Below are 19258 nucleotides of genomic sequence, written 5' to 3'. Positions count from 1 at the left end.
ACAGATAAAACACCAATATTTAAGAATCAACCTAACATTGTAAATCACTTGTATTCAGAAAACTACAACTCATTGTTAAAAGAAATTTAAAAAGATGTAAATAATTGGAAGAACACGCCATGCTCACATATTAGAAGACTAAATATCATTAAGATGTAAATTCTACTCAAATTGATATACAGATTCTATGCAACTCTGATAGAAATTCCAACACCATTTTTTAAATAATTGGAAAGCATGATTATCAAATTTATTTGGAAGGTTAAGGGGTCCTGAATACCAGGAACACCTTAAAGAAGAAAACTGAAGTTGGAGGACTCTCACTTCTGGACTTTAAATCGTATTACCAAGATATACTGGTGAAAACACCATGGTACTGAAATAAAGACAGATACATAGACCAACGGAAATGAAGTGACGGTTTCACAAACCATCCGTTTTTATTTTATTAACACATTTCTTTTTATTAAAGTTAACAGATGACACAGAATGTTACATTAAAAAAACATAAGAGGTGCCCATATAACCTAGTCCCCAACTCCCACCTCCATCATTTTTGTAATCTGTATTTTTCTGAAGATAAATACATCACAAAAAAGGTTATATTATAAAAAAAGAGGTTCCCATATACCCCCCATTCCCCCACCCCACTCCTCCCACATAAACAACCTCCCACATCATTGTGGCACACTCACTGCACTTGGCGAACACATTTTGGAGCACTGCTGCACCACGTGGATAATAGTTTACCCTGTAGTTCACACTCTCCCCCAGTATATTCAGTGGGTTATGGCAGGATATATAATGTCCAGCATCTGACCCTGCAATATCACTTAAGAAAATCCCAAGTCCCAAAAATGCCTGCTCATCACATCTATCTTCCCTCTCCCTGCCCGCAGCATCTACTGTGGCCACATTCTTCACGTCAATGATACAATTTCTTCTATTACTAGTCACAATAGTTTCATAGTACAATATCAGTAAGTCCACTCTAATCCATGTTTTATTCCTCCATTCTGTGGACCCTGGGGATGGTGATGTCCACTCTACCTCTATATAAAGAAGAGGCATAGATTCCTCATGACTGATGGATGTAATTCTCCTGCTTGCAGTTGTGGGCAGTCTTCGTTCCCTGGTGTGGTGGTTGACCATCTTCACCTCCCTGTTAGCTGACCTGGGTAAGTCCAATGAAACAGAGAGTAGGGATTGCAACTCTGCTGAGGCTCAGGGCCCAGCTGGTACATGGGCAGTTCAGAGATTCAAGTCCCCTGAGTACACGCCATACATATTTTGAACCACAGGCTCAGAAAAAGTGACAGGAGAGGCATGTGTAGACAGGTCATATCTGAGTCCAGCTCCATCACTCTCAGGAGCACAAATCCCAAAGTAGGGCCTATTGACATGGCAAAGAACTCAAAATCCATCTGCCATGACCATATACTCTGTGGGTCTCCATAGCCTTCAGGAGAACCAGTACCTAGGGTTGTATCTCCTGAAGCTGTTTCTGGGGTCCTGCTGAGGTGTGAGTAAGCACAACCACTCTGATGACCCCCCAACTCATTTTTTAAGACTGTCATCCATATATACTCATTTCTCTTTGCCATTTCCCCCTTTTATACAAGGTAAAACAGCAGTTTTTAACACATCCTATATGTAGGCTGAGATACTCTGTTGGTCTGAGTTGACCTTTTATTCAAGGTCTCTTTCTAGTTGCATCACCAGTTGGTGACTGGTAATAATCCATCAGCACCCAGGAAGCTCACGCCTGGGAGTCATGTCTCACGCTGGGGGGAAAGTATTGCATTTACATGCTGAGTTTAGTTTAGATATTGGCCACATTTAACCAAGTTGGAGGCTCTCAAGAGGTAACTCTTAGGCACCCTGCAACTCTAGGCCTAGTTCATATTTCAGGCACACAGCCTCATAAGCATAGTCATCATTATCAAGGGCTCATCATTGGACCATCCTTCCTTGTTGATCTTTGCTGTTGCACTTGGGGGATTACTGCTGTTCCATCGGGGAATGTTACAGAGCTCTCCTGAGTAGGAGCTCTGTACTCCCTCAGTTGTCGTCTGTAACTGTAACCACTATAAAAATACCCAACATATATCAGAACATTTTTATGGCCCCTATATACATGCCCTGGAGAACACCCTCCCAATCATGCGACCCCATGGATAACAACCCACAACAGTGCTCCTCCCCTCCCCATAGGTGAAACTCTCTGTGGTCCAAAATGTCTTGTACAATGAAGTCTAATATATTGCCAAATGCACTTAATAGGAAAATAAAATAAACTGCTGGGTTTAAAGATTAGAAATACACATACTAATTTAGAAATATTAAGATAAAGAAAAAATAAACTGGTGTATTAATAAAAATAAAAAATATCATAAAGCTTTGTTTTTAACTTTTTGCCTTTCATCACTGTAATAGGTGTTGCCCTGTATGTACAGTGGCAAGGTACTTTCTTTCATTTCTTCTCCTCAGTGTCTACATTCATTCCTCTTTAATTTTTTTTTCTAATTTTTAACTTTGTCTTCAAAAAAGTTTTAGATCACAGTAATTCACATACACAATAGAGGGGACTCCCATATATTCAATATCAAACCCTTTCCCCCTTCCCCAGCAACGATCTTTTTACATGTTCATGTTACATGTGCTGCAGCTGGTGTATAGATTTTGAAACACAGCTTCCAAACCTGGTTCCATTTTGGTTTACATTACGGTTTATATTTCAGACTGTAAAATTTCTAAATTTTTAGTTTCCCTGTGTTTACATTATGGTTTACACTTTAGTTTATAGACTTGTATACATTTTTGGTGTACATTAACATGTCCTATATCCATCCTTACATGATCTTGTGGAGCAGTTTCATTGCCCCCTAGTTACCCTGCTTCCATCTATTCTATATCTCTCCCGTCCTCCCCTCAGGGCCCATAGTGACAATCAATCTTCACTACTTCAGAGACCAGATTTACAGATACATGCAACAATGCTGAGGGCTTGAATACTAGACTTCCCAAACTATTGAGATCGACTGATTCTCTCAAGGAATACAAACAGTTCTTCACATCAAGGGTCAAGAGATTTTTGACAAGCCTCTCAGATGCACCCAGTTCAGGGAGAACAGTCCATTCAACAAATGGTGCTGGAAGAACTGGATATCCATAGCCAGAAGAAAGAAAAAGGACCTCTACCTCACATCTTATACAAAAATTAATTCAAAATAGAACCAAATCCTAAATATAAAAGCAAAAATCATAAAGCTTCTGGGAAAAAATGTAGTAAAGTATCTTGAAGACTCAGTAGTAGGTAGTGGATGCTTCAAGGAGATAAGAGCAGGACTGACATGGACTACTGATATTTAATTTATGTAGACGTTTTAATTAACAGTACTGTAAAACGGTGAAAACATATATAGCTGATGGTAATATATTATAGTGATTAACATCTGTTATATAAATGGGAATGTGACTGAAAAGTGTAGTCTAGGGATATAAAGGCAAATTGACAGCTAGGGAATAATCTAGGAGCTAACACAGTAAACACAGAGGCGGATGAGAATTTCGGTTGATGGTACAGAGGACAGAGTGTCCTTTGTGATCTAGAGGAGATATACATCACTGTTGCAGGGGGGGTGGGAATATGGAGAAGCATGAGAAAAATACAACTGAAATGACCTACGGACCGTGGTTAACAATAATAGCGTAATATTTATGCTTATATACCAAAGATGTACTGTGTTGATAATGTGCGAGTATGGAAAAAATGTGCCAAATGTCAGCTATGAACCTGATAATAACCCAATATTATTTCATAATCTAACAAATGTGCCATCACACAGTGGTATGTTGACAGAGGGGTGTTGTATGGGAATTCTACACATGTGCATGATTGTTTCCTAAGTTTACAACTTCTGTCAAAAAAAAATATTTTAAAAATAATAATAGAGTAGGTTGGAGGAAAAATACACCAAATGTAAGGTAAGGACTATAGTTAGTAGTAAGATTTTGATTACAATCTTTCATATTTTGTTACAAATGTCACGTAACAATGAACACTGTTGGCGGTGGGCTGATGTACTGGACCCCTTTATGATGTTATGCATGTTTGCTTTATTAAGTTCACAACTTCCACTACACACTATTGTTTATGCATATTCACATACAAATCATATAAAAAAATGATAATAGGGTGGGTTTGGGAAAAAATACACCATCATAAGGTATTTTGATTACTAGTAATATTTTGAGGATGCTCTTTAATGACTAAAAATGTTTTGACATTGTAAGGCATTGGTGGTAGGGTGAGGTTGAGAGCCCTGTATGATGCTATGTATGTTCGTTTTCTAAGTTCACAACAACCCACAATTCAGAAGTTCCGTGGGTGGGATAAATAAGAGAATGGAGGTAACAGAGGAAAGAATCAGTGACATGGAACTTACAGCAGTAACGTGATATAACGAAGAACACAGAGCGGGGAAAAAGGTTAAACTAAAGTTAACAGAGCCTCAGAAACCTGTGGGACAGTAAATATTCATGCTAAATGCTGAAGGGAGAAGACACAGAATGGTTCAGAATAAATATGGGCTAAAACAGCCTGAACACTACCAAACCTTGTGATACACAGACCTGAGAAGCTCAGAAAATCACACCCTGACACATCATTTAAAATATCGGCTGACAATCAAAGATGAAAAATTCTGAAAGGACCCTAAGAAAAATGATACATTATAGGAGAAAAACAATTTGAAGGCCTGTCATTTCTCCTCAGACCCAATAGAGGCCAGAAGAGAGTAAAACAGGATCTTTGAAGTGCTGAAATAAAATAACAGCAACCCAGAATACGACATACACCAAAAACTGCCCAAGGATTCAAGGCAAAAAAGAAAACGGAAAGGACAGAGAAATCTAAATTCATCACTAGACAACGTGCTCTATAAAGATGCAAAAGAAACATCTTCAGGAAGAATAAAAATAATTATAAGAGGAAAATTTTGAACTTCAGGAAGAGATAACATTAAATTAATATATGAATGAATATTTAGCAGAAATTAGACCCTTTTGGGAGTAGATGGCCATACCACATGTACAGAGAATGCATATGACAAGTATAACCAAGAGTAGGGGTTTAAATACTCTATATGACTGTGAGGGATCTACATTTTATTTGAATTGTTAAAAAATTAACTGATTAGTATGTGAGAAGTTATCCCCAGAGCAAACACTGAAAACAATTCCAAACAAAGTAAAAAACAGGAGAACCATAATGGCCTTTATCTAGGACATACAATTAAGCAGCTAGAAGAGTGGCACACAGGGATTTTAGGTGAACAAAAATATTCATTTCTCTTGGCTAGAGCAAGACATTGGTTTTGTTTTTTCTTTTTCTACTTTCAGTCACAGAACATATTTTGAAATCACACACTAAGTATTCAGAGGTTAAAGTTTATAAAAAAGAAAAAGAACATAAATAGCTATAGTTGAATATGCGTTGCTATTTCTAGTGGCCTAGAGAGGAATTCTAACCAATGACAAACAAATGATGTCCCTGAACTAGAAACAACTTACAGCGTTTTTGGTTGTGGTCGTCACCGGGGTCTGGGTTTCTTGGAGGAACCTACGTATGACTTTCCATTTCACGGCCCCCTAGTTTGAATTCTCAGGCATTCCTAATCCTAGGGGTGCAGTTCCCTGAGCAAGCTGTGCTCCTAACAAGGCCAAAGACCTATCAGGACAATGAAAGAAGGGTTCCGATGGCTCCGGGACTGCAGAGTCTGTGTTAGGCCTTTGAGGGTCAGGGGAGGCCTGGCCTCCCTCCTGCCCAGACCTGGGCCTTAAGAGAAAACTTCCTGCCAAAGCACAGAAAGCAGCTCCAACCAGAACTCCTGGATCTCTCTGAACCATGCACATAGGAAATGCTGTCAGGAACTCAGAGAGCTCCATTCCAGGTTTGCTGCCCCTGAGAAGAGGAGAGATCCAGCCCTGTCTGTCTCCCAGCTGCTCTACAGATACACAAAGAATGTGAGCAAGGATGGGCATCTTCCTATCTCCTTGGCCTCCATGAAAACCCCGATCAATCCAGATCAAAGCCAGATCAATCAGGCTTTGGTCACCTCAGAGCAGAAAAAAGTTAGGGGATGGCTCACCCATATGCGACAGTCCGGGCACCATTAATGTAAAATTCCTCTGCTGTCACACAGGTGACGGGCCCACCTGAGGCTGCCATCACACTCTCACACACACACAAACACACACACCAGCTAGGGTACTGAGTCACTGCTGAGGATCTAGACCCAGGAAAAGGAAGCAGTGCGCTGGACGAATCAACAGTTCCCCGGGTGGTAAGACTGAAGCACCCCAAAATGTAGCACCTCAGAGCCTTCTAGTACATTCGCTGGCCTGCTCCTGGACTGCTCCTCCACCAGCTGCCTCTGCATCCCCCACAATAATTCACAGCTGAGGAGATGTGGGAAGGACTCCCCAGGCCCAGGGCTCATCCTGGGATCCACTGCAGTGGCCACCTCGGTGGGTCCTTTGCCTCAGAAGAAATGCTGCTCAGCAGACCCATCCTCTCCTCACTGTCCCAGCCCCACCTGACATGCTGGCACACCCTCTCCCCTCAGCCTCTTTCACCTCGCTGAGCCCTGCTGCCACCCATCATCAGATACTAACCAGGCTGGGCTGTGTGCTAGGCCCTCTTCTGCCCTGGATCCCGGCACCACAGAAGGTGGGAACTGTGAAAGAAGCCCAGAGCCTGCTCCTGCAGCTGCTGCATGGACAAGCCAATTTCGGGGAGACCCCCGAGAAGAGTCCCTGTGCATCCCAGAGTCTGTGACAGCTGCAACTGATGCCAGTTCTGAGTTCCGTACAGCTCCCAGCACCTCCTCCCTCTGCAGGTATCCCATCATATTCAGAATGAGCTCAGCGATTCCGGTGTGTGTGGACTCTCCTCACTCCTTCTCATGGACACCCCTCCCACCACTAGGCCTGGGGACCCTCACTCCACGGGCCTTCCAGAGGCTGCTTCTGCAGCCACTTCCAGCCCCTCAACCAGCACACCTGCAGCCTTGACTTCCCACCTTCCTCTGACCGTCGGGTCACCCCGATGAATACCACATCCCTCCCCCCTCCACTGCTCTGTGGGCCTCCTGCTGGCTCCAGGGTCAGCTTCTTCCCATCTGACCAGGCCTTTCAGGCACATCCAGCGGCAGCGCTGCCTCAGCCACAGACACCCCCCAGCCTGCACACACTTGGGTTCTGCAGCCCGACCCCAAAGTGTAAACTCCCCTTTAAACCTGTAGCAGCGCCCCAGTTCCTATTTGGAGTCCCTGGTGGGCAGCTTCCTGGAAACCTTGGCTTTGACCATTCTTTCCAATTTGAAAACCTGGCAACTCCCACCTCAACCTCTGCTGAAGGCCAGGCACCCCTGTGCATCACCACTGCTAGCTTTGGTGGGTTGATACCTAGAGGTTTCACCTTGGGCAGCCACGACAGGCTCCAGCTGGCCTTTGGGTCCACCCCCGCCGTGTTCTCCTCCAGCACAGGCAATGCCTCTGGCTTTGCAGCCACCACCAACACACCCTGTGCTGTGACCAATTTCAACCCCAGCACGAGGCAGTGATGCTCAACATTCAAGAGCACCACCCCAGTCGTCTCCAGGTCAGGTTTCAGCAGCACATAAGAGCTTTGGAAGCCAAGTGGAGGCCACAGATCTGAGCTCCAACATTGATGCACTCAGTATAAGAGGAGAAAGGAGTGGGGCCCCCACATCACATATCATTTTGGGGTAAGCTTAGGCCTAAAGACCTGGGGCCCTGGAGCCAAAGCACCCTATGGCCAACATAGGGGCCAGTACCCCTAAGAGGAACCCTGTGGATGAAGGCACTAATGCCCTACATGCTGCCCAACACCCAGGGGTCTGCCCCGGCAGGGCCCCCTTATTTCCTGTGGAGGACCTGGCACCTCTCAGAGACATATTGGATTTACATTCAAGTCCATCCCAGCCTTTGATTTCATGAACCCACTAGGAGGAGCCTTGCCTTCAGGGTTCTGTCACCACGAGTCAGGGCTTTGCAGGAGACAGAACTGTTTGGGCCCTCAGCCCGTTCACTTCTCTCCAGGTGCGGCTCTACCATGACAAGTTTTAAGAGACAAATGCTGGCCTGAGGCAGCGGAACCTCAAGAAGCAGCCTTGTCCACTTTCCTGGAGGCTGGACCAGGGGTTGTCAACTTTAAAAGTGTTATACAAATCAACACCTGTTCTCTGCACTCCTAGAGCCAAATGGAGCCCCAAAGACTAAGGTTTCCATTTCCTCTCTGTTTCCTGCAGTTTTGTTCCAGAAGTCGGGGGTTGGGGCTGTCATATGGCAGGATCCCAGCAGTCAGATTACTCAGACAGGAGAGGAAGCCTAGGCCTGTCCCCTCCAGACATGGAGCCAGCAGAAGCAGAGCCCACAGCTGTCCACAAGTGCCTCTTGCCCCTCCCATTTTTCTAGTCAGTCTTCCAGACGTTTTAGAAATAAAACCTGGTTCTGGGAAGTGGACTTGGCCTAATGGATAGGGCATCCGCCTTCTACATGGGAGGTCCACAGTTCAAACCCCAGGTCTCCCTGACCCGTGTGGAGCTGGCCCACACGCAGTGCTAATGCGCACAAGGAATGCCCTGCCACACGGGGGTGTCCCTGGCGTAGGGGAGCCCCACGCGCAAGGAGTGTGCCCCATTAAGGAGAGCCATCCAGCGCGTAAGAAAGTGGAGCCTGCCCAAGAATGGCGCTGCACACATGGAGAGCTGACACAGCAAGATGACTCAACAAAAAGCATCACAGATTCCCGGTGCCGCTGATAAGGAGATAAGTGGTCACAGAAGCACACACAGTGAATGGAAACAGAGCAGATTACAGGGGGGGGGGGGGGGGGGGAGGGGAGAGAAATAAATTTTAAAAACCTGGTTCTTTTTCTTTTATATAATTTATCTATTCTCTGTAAATCATGTATAGAGAAGCCACTGATGTGTAGAATTGGAGACAGATGAAGCCAGACTTAACTCTTTAAAGTTTTGATGTCCCAGTTAATATGGTGAGGAAAGCAGCATGACAGATGAAACCTGAGTAGAAACCTGACCCAGAAATATTAAAAATGTGTTTTGACTTTAAGGGATGGGAATTCAAGATTGGGAAGCAATTTAGCTCAACTGATAGAGCGCCCGCCTACCACACGGGAGGTCCAGGGTTCAAACTCAGGGCCTCCTGACCCATGTGGAGGTGGCGCACGCGCAGTGCTGATGATGCAAGGAGTGCCCTGCCACACAGGTTGTCCCCCGTGTAGGGAAGCCCCATGGACAAGGAGTGTGACCCTGCGAGGAGAGCTGCCCCTCATGAAAAAAGTGCAGCCTGCCAAGGAGTGGCACCACACACACGGAGAGCTGACACAGCAAGATGATTCAACACAAAGAGACACAGATTCCTGGTGCTACTGACAAGAATGCAAGCGGACAGAGAAGAACACACAGTGAATGGACACAGAGAGCAGACAACAAGGGTGGGAGGGAAGGGGAGAGAAATAAAATGTAAATCTTAAAAAAAAGGAAAAAAGATATAGTGGATCCAGGGAAAGGACAGATGGGGTGCCCAGGGTAAAAGCGGCCTGGGGGAAGGTACTGGTAGATGGGGAGCCTGGGGTGAAGAGGGTGGGCCCAGGGAAGGGGAGTCTGACAGTGGAACGGGCTGGGTCATAGCTAGTACACACAATAAAACACATCTGATATATCTTGTGTTTTGAAGCTGGTGATTATTTTTGCTTTTAATTAAGGCTTAGACAAATCACAGCTCACCTAGAGAGTGTGGGACTGACATCAAGGCCCTAGGACCAGAGTGAACAAAGGATGAAAAGTCACCTCTGCTCTGTAAATAGTAAAATGCATGTATCTAAGATATGACATATTTCTGGACAATTTATCTTAAAATACGCATAGGACCCACTGAGTCCATGACTCTCCTTTCGGAGGAATAAAGGATGGAAGGAGACTGCTTGAGGAGGCAGGCAAGCTAACGTTAGATTTTAATTATAAAACAACGTCTAAAACTTAGGTATGTTTATTAATCACCATTTTACAGATGAGCGACAGGCACAAAGATCTCAAGTACTCTCCCTGAAGTGACCCAGCAAGTACATGTCAGGATCTAGGTACAGGGAAGTCTAACGTTAGGCTACACCCTGTGAATATGACAGATAAAATAGGGGGCTTCCTGCAAGCTGTAGGCTGGAGACCTAGCCTGGTCCCAGGCTCAGAGTAGAATGAGGATATGATGAAAGGTCTTCCATTAAGGAGTTCTGTCCTTCCATCCACAGTCCCGAGGGATGGATCTGTTCATTTGGGGGTTACACGTTAGGCTGAATGGAGGATTACGAGAATCAATGTGAGAGTCTCTGTGGGGTGACTGTGAGATTGTGTGTGAGCTTGTGGGGGGGTGACTGTATGAATTTCCCCCAGGTGACAGGGACTGCTCAAGCTCTGGTGCTCCAAGGGGAGGGGCCTTAATGTGAACCCAGGCATGTGGCTCCAATGCTCTGCACTACAGACCTGCAGTTATCACTCAGTCATGGGACCAGGAGAAACCACACAAGGAAGCGGATAAGGCTCATTAGACTGATGTCCTGCCTACCTTATGGGAGACCCGTGGTTTGGGGCAGGGGGAATAAATCATTAAAAAAAAACAATACATTAAAGTCACACAATAGCAAACCTGAAATGATAGAAGAATAAGTGATAAGGAAGACATAACAGCTGAAATTGAAGAGAGGAAAAAAAAGGGAAAAAAATGAGCAAGAGCTCAGGGAGCGCAATGACAACACAAAAAGCAACAAAATATATGTCATAAGAGTTTCAGAAGGAGATGAGAAGGGAAAAGGGGGAAAAAAAGAGTATTTGAGCAAATAATAAGTGAAAATGACCCAGTTCTCATGAAATGAACCTACATGACAAGAAGCCCACTGTACCCCAATCAGAATAAATCCAGGGAAGCAGATTTGGCCCAATGGATAGGGCGTCCGCTTACCACACGGGAGGTCCGCGGTTTAAACCCCAGGCCTCCTTGACCCATGTGGAGCTTGTCCATGCGCAGTGCTAATGCGTGCAAGGTGTACCCTGCCACACAGGGGTGTCGCCCGCGTAGGGGAGCCCCACACGCAAGGAGTGCACCCCATAAGGAGAGCCACCCAGCGCGAAAGAAACTGCAGCCTGCCCAGGAATGGCGCCGCACACACGGAGAGCTGATACAATAAGATGACTCAACAAAGAGAAATATAGATTCCCGGTGTTGCTGATAAGGATAGAAGCGGTCACAGAAGAACACACAGCAAATGGACAGAGAGAGCAGACAACTGGGGGGAGGGGGCAGGAAGGGGAGAGAAATAAATAAAATATCTTAAAAAAAAAAAAAAAGAATAAATCCAAATAGACCTATTCCAAGACACATACTACTCAGAAAGTCAAACGTCAGGGATAAAGAGAAAATTCTGAGAGCAGTAAGAGAGACGAGAACCATCACTTAAAAGGGACAACCAGTAAGACGTAGCGCACATTCCTCAAGAGAAACCATGGACGTGAGAAGACAGTAGCATGACACAATTTGGAGATTGAAAGAGAAGAACTGCCAGCCAAGAATTCTGCATCCAGCAAAACTGTCCTTCACATATGAAAGAGGGTAAAAAAATATTCACAAGCAAAGAGAAACTAAGACAGTTCGTAATAAAGAATCCATCTTGAAAGATATATTAGAGGAAACTTTAGAATCTGAAAGAAAAAGACAGGAGAGAGAGGCTTGGAGGAGAGTAGAAAAGAAAGAATAACAGAAAGGATAACCAAAGAGTAATACTGGACAAAACAGACTATAAATCCAAAGAAGTGAGAAGAGATACAGAAGGCCATTAAATATCAATAAAAGGGACAATCAATCAGGAAGATAAAACAGACATAAATATCTATGTACCTAACTAAGATCCTTCAAAATACATGAAACAAATTCGGGGAAAAATGAAGGGAGAACTAGTCATCTCCACAATAATCACTGGAGACTTCAACACACCTATCACATCACTAGACAGAACTAGACAGAAGATCAACGAGTAAACAGGGAACTGAAACAATACGACCAGTAAGTTAGACCTAACAGACATATGCAGAAAGCAGCATCCAAACTCAGCGGGTTATACATTCTTTTCATGTGCCCATGGATCCTTCTCCAGAATAGACCACATGTTAGGGCATAATACAGCTCTTGATAAATATAAAAAGATTGAAATTACACAAAGCATCTTCTCAGATCATAGGGGAATGAAACTGAAAATCATTAACAGACATGAAAAAGGTAAATTGACAAATGTGTGGAGGCTAAACAACACACTCCTAAATAATCAGTGGGTCAAAGAAGACATATGGAAAGTGGTTGTGGCTCAACTGATAGAGGGTCCACCTACCATATAGGAGGTCCAAGGATTCGATGGCCAGGAACTCCTGGCTCATAGGGTGAGCTGGTCCACACATAGTGCTGCTGCGCACAAGGAGTGCTGGCCCACTAAGGGATGCCCCCGTGTAACAATGCCCCCCATCCAAGGAATGGCCACTGGGATAGGAGAGCCACCCCGAGCAAAACTACAGTCCACCCAGGGGTGGTGCCACACACACGGAAAGCTGATGCAGCAAGATGATGCAATAAAAAGAGACACAGACCCCAGTGCAGCCTGATGAGAAAACAAGTGCATACAGAAGAACACACAGTGAATAGACACAGAGGGGGGAGCAGAGAAAGGATACAGAAATAAATCAATCCTTAAAAATTTAAAAAAAAAAAATCCAAGTGTAATCAGTAAATGTATTCAGACAAATAAAACAAGATCACAACTTGTCAAAACTTATGGGATACAGCAAAGGCAGTCTTGAGAGGGACATTTATAGACCTAAAAGCCTATAGTAAAAAAGAAGAAAAAGCTAAACTCCAAAAATTGACTGAACAACAAGAGAAACTAGAAAAAGAACACCAGAGCAATCCTCAAAGCAAACAGAAGAAATAATAAAGATAAGACTAGAAATAAATGAAATTGAAAAGAAAAAAATAGAGAAAATCAAAGCCAAAAGCTGGTTATTTGAGGGAAGCAGCTGTGGCTCAATCAGATGAGCTCACATCTACCATATGGGAGGCCCTCAGATCACGTCCCAGGGCCTCCTTGTGACGGCGGGCTTCCCTGCATGCTGTGGAGAGCCGCTGGGCCCCCAAGTGCTGAGGAGAGCTACCTAGCCCACAGAAAACACGGTGCGCTGCCTGGCACAGAGACGCTGTGGAGTGGAGACTCGGCAAGGTGACACAACAAAAAAAAGAAGGGAGACAAGCAAAAACACAGAAGAGAATGCAGCGAATGGACACAGAGAGCAGACAGCAAGCAAGCAAGGGGGAAGGGGAAATTTTAAAAAATAAAAAAATTTAAAAATTTTAAAAAAGCTATCATTTGAGAAGATCAATAAAATTCACAAACCCCAGCAAGATAAACAAAGAAAAAAAAAAAAAAGAACCTAAAAAATACAATTTGAAACGAAAGGGGGGAAGTTATGACTGACCCCACAGAACTAAAAAGGATCATAAGAGGATATTCTGAGAAACTGTATGCCAACAAACTAAAAAACCTAGATGAAAGGAGCAATTTCCTAGAAATGCACAACCAACCAACATTGACACTACAAGAAATACAACAACTTAACAAACCAATCACATTTAAAGACACTGAATCTGTCTTCAAAAATCTCCCAACAGAGAAAACTCCAGGACCATATGCCTTCAGAGGTGAATTCTACCACAGTTCAAAAAGAATTAACACCAATCCTGTTTAAAATCTTCCAAAAAATTGAAGAGGTGGGAAAATCACCCACACTTTTAAGAAAGCCAACATCACCGTAATACCCGAATCAAATGAAGACTCTGTAAGGAAAAGAAACTTACAGATCAGTTTCTCTAATGAACATTGATGCAAATTTCTCAACAAAATACTTATAAATCAAATCCAGCAGCACATCAAAAGACTTCTACACCACAAGCAAAGGGGATTTACTCCTGGTAGGCAAAGCTGGTTCAACATAAGAAAATCAATTGATGTAATACACCACATTGACAAACTGAAGGAAAAAAGAAACATGATCATCTCAACCAAGACAGAAAAAGCATCTGACCAAATCTAGCTTCATTTCTTATAAAAACATTTCAAAATCAATGAAGAGAAGGAAAATCCCTGAATATGATAAAAGAGGCACACATGAAAAACCTAGAGCTAACATCTTACCCAGTGGGGGAAGGTTGAAAGTTTTCCTTCTAAGACCTGGAACAAGACAAGGATGACCACAAGCACGACTGTTATTCAACCTTTAATAGAAGCTCTAGGTACAGCAATTAGAGAAGAAAAACATTAAAAAACATCCAAGAAAAGAAGAAGTGAAACTCTATTTGTGGATGACATGATCTCATACTTAGAAAATTCTGAAATGTCTACAACAAAGCTACCTGAGCTAATAAATGAGTTCAGCAAAGTGGCAGGCAGCAAGATCACCAGAGAGATCAGTAATGTTTTTGTACAGTAGTGTTGCACAATCTGACGAAGAAATCAGGGGAAAATTCCATTTACAAGAGCAACTAAAAGACTCAAATACCTAGCAACTGATTTAACAAAACAAGTACAGGACTTATATGGTGACTATTACAAAACAATGCCAAAAGAAATTTTAAAAGACCTAAACAATTGGAAAGACATTCCGTGTCATGGACTGGAAGTCTAAATAGCATAAAAATGTGAATCCTACCCAAACTGATTATATTGTAGATTTTTACTGCAATACCAATCTGAACTCGAACATCCTACTTTACAGAAATAGAAAATTACGAAATCATTTGGAAGGGAAAGTGCACATGAACAGCCAAAAGTATTCTAAAAAAAAAAGAGCAACATAGAAGGAATTTCACTGCCAGATCTTGAAACATACTACAAAGCTACAGTGGACAAATCACCATGATACTGCCATAAAGAAAGATGCATCAATCAGTGGAATTGAATAGAGAGTACAGGAATAAACCCTTAGCTCTATGGTCAACTAGTTTTTGACAAGCCTACCAAGTCTGTGTTAATCAGAAAAAAAATAGACTCTTCAACAAACGCTGCTGGAAGAACAGGTTATCTATAACCAAAAGAATTAAGGAGGACTCCTATCTCACTCTCTGTACAAGAATCAACTGAAAATGGATCAAGGACCTAAATTTAAAAGCAAGTACCATAAAACTACTAGAAGAAAATGTAGGGAAACATAAGACCTTGTGGTACATGGTGGTTTCTCGGACTTTACATCCAAAGAAAAAACAACAAATGAAAAATTAGGTAAGTGGGACCTCCTGAAAATTAAACACTTTTTCACCTCCCAGGACTTTGTCAAAAAGGTGAAAAGGTCATCAATTCAACGGGAGAAAATACTTAGAAATCACACGTCAATAAGGGTTTAATATATAAAATATATAGAGAGATGTTACAACTCAACAATAAAAAGACAAACGATCCAGTTATAGAATGGGCAAAAAGCATGAACAGACATTTGTCCAAAGAAATACAAGTGAGGGAAACGGACTTGGCCCAGTGGTTAGGGCGTCCGTCTACCACATGGGAGGTCCGCGGTTCAAACCCCGGGCCTCCTTGACCCGTGTGCAGGTGGCGCATGTGCAGTGCTGATGCGTGCAAGGAGTGCCGTGCCACGCAGGGGTGTCACCCATGTAGGGGAGCCCCACGCGCAAGGAGTGCGCCCATGAGGAGAGCCGCCCCGCGTGAAAGAAAGTGCAGCCTGCCCAGGAATGGCGCCGCCCACACTTCCGGTGCCTCTGACGACAACAGAAGCAGACAAAGAAACAAGACGCAGCAAAGAGACACGGCGAACAGACAACGGGAGGGGGGGGGGGAAATTAAATAAATAAATAAATCTTTAAAAAAAAAATAAATACAAATGAAAAATATATGGAAAAATATTCGACATCATTAATGATCAGAGAAATGCAAATCAAAACGAGATATCATCTCACAGCAATAAGAATGGTCACTATTAAAAAGTCAGAGAACTACAAGTGTTGGAGAGGATGTGGAAAGGTAGGAACACTTATTCACTGTCAGTAGGAATGCAGATTGGTATAGCCACTGTGGAGGACTGTTTGGCAATTCCTAAAGAAGTTGACTATAGATTTGCCATGTGATGCTGCAATACCACTACTGGATAAACACCCAGAAGAACTGAGAGCAGTGACATGAATAAACATCCGCACACCTACATTCATAGTGGTGCTATTCACAATTGCAAAGCTGGAAACAACCCAGGTGTCCATCAGCCAGTAAATGGATAAACAAACGGTGATGTATTCACATGATGGAATCTCATGCAGTGGTAAGAAGAAATAAAGTCATAAACCATTTGACAATGTGAATGAACCTGGGGGACAGTATGGTGAAGAAAGCCAGACACAAAAGAACAAATACAGGAGGCTTTCATTACTATGACCTAAGTATATTGTGTAACATAATGTATGATTCCATTACATAAAATGTAAACATAAATCAATTTATAGAGGAAAAAAGTATTTGTGCAAAAATAGCTAGAAATGGGATCTCTGGACAGCAGAAAAAGCACAGAGAGACCTAGAGGTGATGGATTTTCTTATTTGTTTTATCATTTATTATTTTTGAGATAATAAAAATGCTCTAATGATGACTGAGGGGATCAAAGCATAACTATGTGATTGTGCCTAATACCACTGATTGTGCACTATGGATGAATTGCATGCCTTTAAAAAAAAAAAAAAAGGCAAACCACACTTAAAAATGGGAAAAAAATGTGAATACATACTTACCAAAGAAGAAACAAATGATTCTTTTCATCACTAGAAAAACACATTAAAATCTGCTATATATACTAGAATGGTTAAAATCAAGAGACATAATACCAACTGTTAAAGAAGATGTGGAAAAACTGGAGCCCTCATACATTTCTGGTGAGAATGCAAAATGGTGCTGCCACTTTGGGAAACATTTTGTCAGATACTTAAAAATATAAACTTACCATAATTCTTGCTAACTCCACTCTAAAAATCTATTCAAGACAAACAAAATTGTGTTTGTGCAATGATTCCTATGGCAACTGTATGACAGCCAAAACTAGAAAAAATACGAATGTCTACTAGCTGGTGCATGGATAAGAAAAGGTGGTACATCCATAAATAGATCTGCATCCTTAACTATTTAAGTTCAGGCAACCTCCCTGTTCCCCCACGCCGCCATTAGAAGCAGCCCACCGGGCCTGTCCACAACCAACCTGGAGGGTACACAAGCCTCTACAGGACTAACTTGAGTACTGATTATAGATTCAAAAAGAAGACCAGAAGTGCCATGTGTAGGGAAACCACAACTGAGTCCAATTCTGTCACTCTGGGGAACATAAATTCCAAAGTAGGGACCACCAGCAAGGCACCAAACTCCTGAGCTATCTGCCCTGACTCAAGTGTCTGGATGCCTCCAGAACCCTCAGGAGCCCAGTTGTTTGGGGTAGAATCTACTTTGGCAGTCAAAGAGATCCTGCTGATACATGCATGAACATTACCTCCGGGATGACCTCCGATTCACCTCACTCTGAAATCTCTTAGCCACACAAATTCATTTGTCTTTATCTTTTCCCCATTTAGGCCAAGCTCTTTTTCCAGTTGCATTGCTAGCTGGTGCTTAGTAGTAATCCCTTCGTGCCAGGGAGTCTCATACCCTGGAGTCATGTCCCATACAGGGGGGAAGATAATGGATTTATATGGTGAGTTTGGCTTAGATAGAGGCCACATTTGAGCAACAAGGAGGCTCCCAGGAGGCAATTCTTAGACACCCTATAATACTAGGCTAAGTTTTGATTTCGAGTGTAAAGGTCCATAAGCACAGTCATCAATATCAAGTGTCCATTAGTAGAACATCCTCCTTCACTAGTCATTGCCCCTGTACTTGGGGAATTCTGGCTGATGTCTTAAGAGAATGTGGCAGAGCTCCCTAGATGGCAATTTGATATTCCTTCTGTTACTTTATGAATCTCCATCCACCATGGCAATGCCCCATGAACATAAATTTACATGCCTTATATATATGCCCAGGTGAGCTTCCTGCCATGTTATCCCGTCACTGACATCCCACTCCAGTGATCCTCCCCTGCCACAGAAAGAGAACCACAAGTACTGGAGAGGACGTGCACAGACAGAACACTTATTCACTGTTGGGGGGAATGTAGAATGATACAGCCACTATGGAGGACTGTTTGGTGGTTCCTAAAGAAGTTGAATATAAACTTCCCACATGATGCTACATTATCACTACTGGGTACATACCCAGAAAAACTGTAGCAGGGACACAGACATTTACACACGGATGTTCATAGAAGCATTATTCACGATTGTGAAAAGTTGGGAACATCCCAGGTGTCCATCAACTGATGAAAAGATACACAAATTGAGGTATTCACATGATGCAACATTATGCAGCAGTAAGAAGAAATGAAGTCGGAAAGCATGTGACAACATGGATGAATCTAAAGGACATTATGTTGAGGGAATCAAGCCAGACACAAAAGGACAAATACTATATGACTGGACTGGATTACTATGAACCTAATATATTGTAATGTATGACTGAAAAAAATTTATATGTATCCAATATATTTAATTTAGAAATGTATATCTTCATTCAACAGTATTTTCTTTTTTAAGAAACTATTCCTTACATATTGAATTATTAAATTTACAAAATAAGGTTTAAAATTTAAAAAGTGAGGTTACACTGAAGAGTTGAGAATTGGAGCCTTAACATGTGATCTGTTACTCAAGAAGAGAGGTAACAAAAAAGAGACAAGAGTAACCAAAAAGTTATTTTTCAGCATTGTAAAACCATGTGTGAAATATGAATATGGATAAAACTGCATATACAAGACTCTATTCTTTGAAATTGAACAAATGTATGTTAACACTACAAAAATGTTAATATCACTTATGCTAAGGGAAAGAAACCTGATACAAAGTACTACATATTGCATGATTCCATTTACAGAAAATGTAAATATGTTTATAAAAATAAAGTTAGATTTCCGGTTATGGAGGGCTGGGGAAGGACTGCTAAGGGGCGTGGGGTTTTTCTTTTCAGAGTACTGAAAATGTTCTAAAAA

The 19258-nt window shown here is 42.5% G+C and overlaps 1 long non-coding RNA gene across 1 annotated transcript in view; it reads right to left on the bottom strand.

Moving 5' to 3' along the window:
- The window catches only part of LOC131276635 (uncharacterized), a 67928-nt gene that overhangs the window by 13597 nt on the left and 35073 nt on the right, over window positions 1-19258 (bottom strand). The window lies entirely within an intron of this gene.

Source organism: Dasypus novemcinctus, chromosome 30 (genome assembly GCF_030445035.2).
Source record: "Dasypus novemcinctus isolate mDasNov1 chromosome 30, mDasNov1.1.hap2, whole genome shotgun sequence".
Lineage (NCBI taxonomy): Eukaryota > Metazoa > Chordata > Mammalia > Cingulata > Dasypodidae > Dasypus > Dasypus novemcinctus.
The sequence above is the reverse complement of the archived record's forward strand: the minus strand, read 5'-3'. Positions and strand labels throughout refer to the sequence as shown.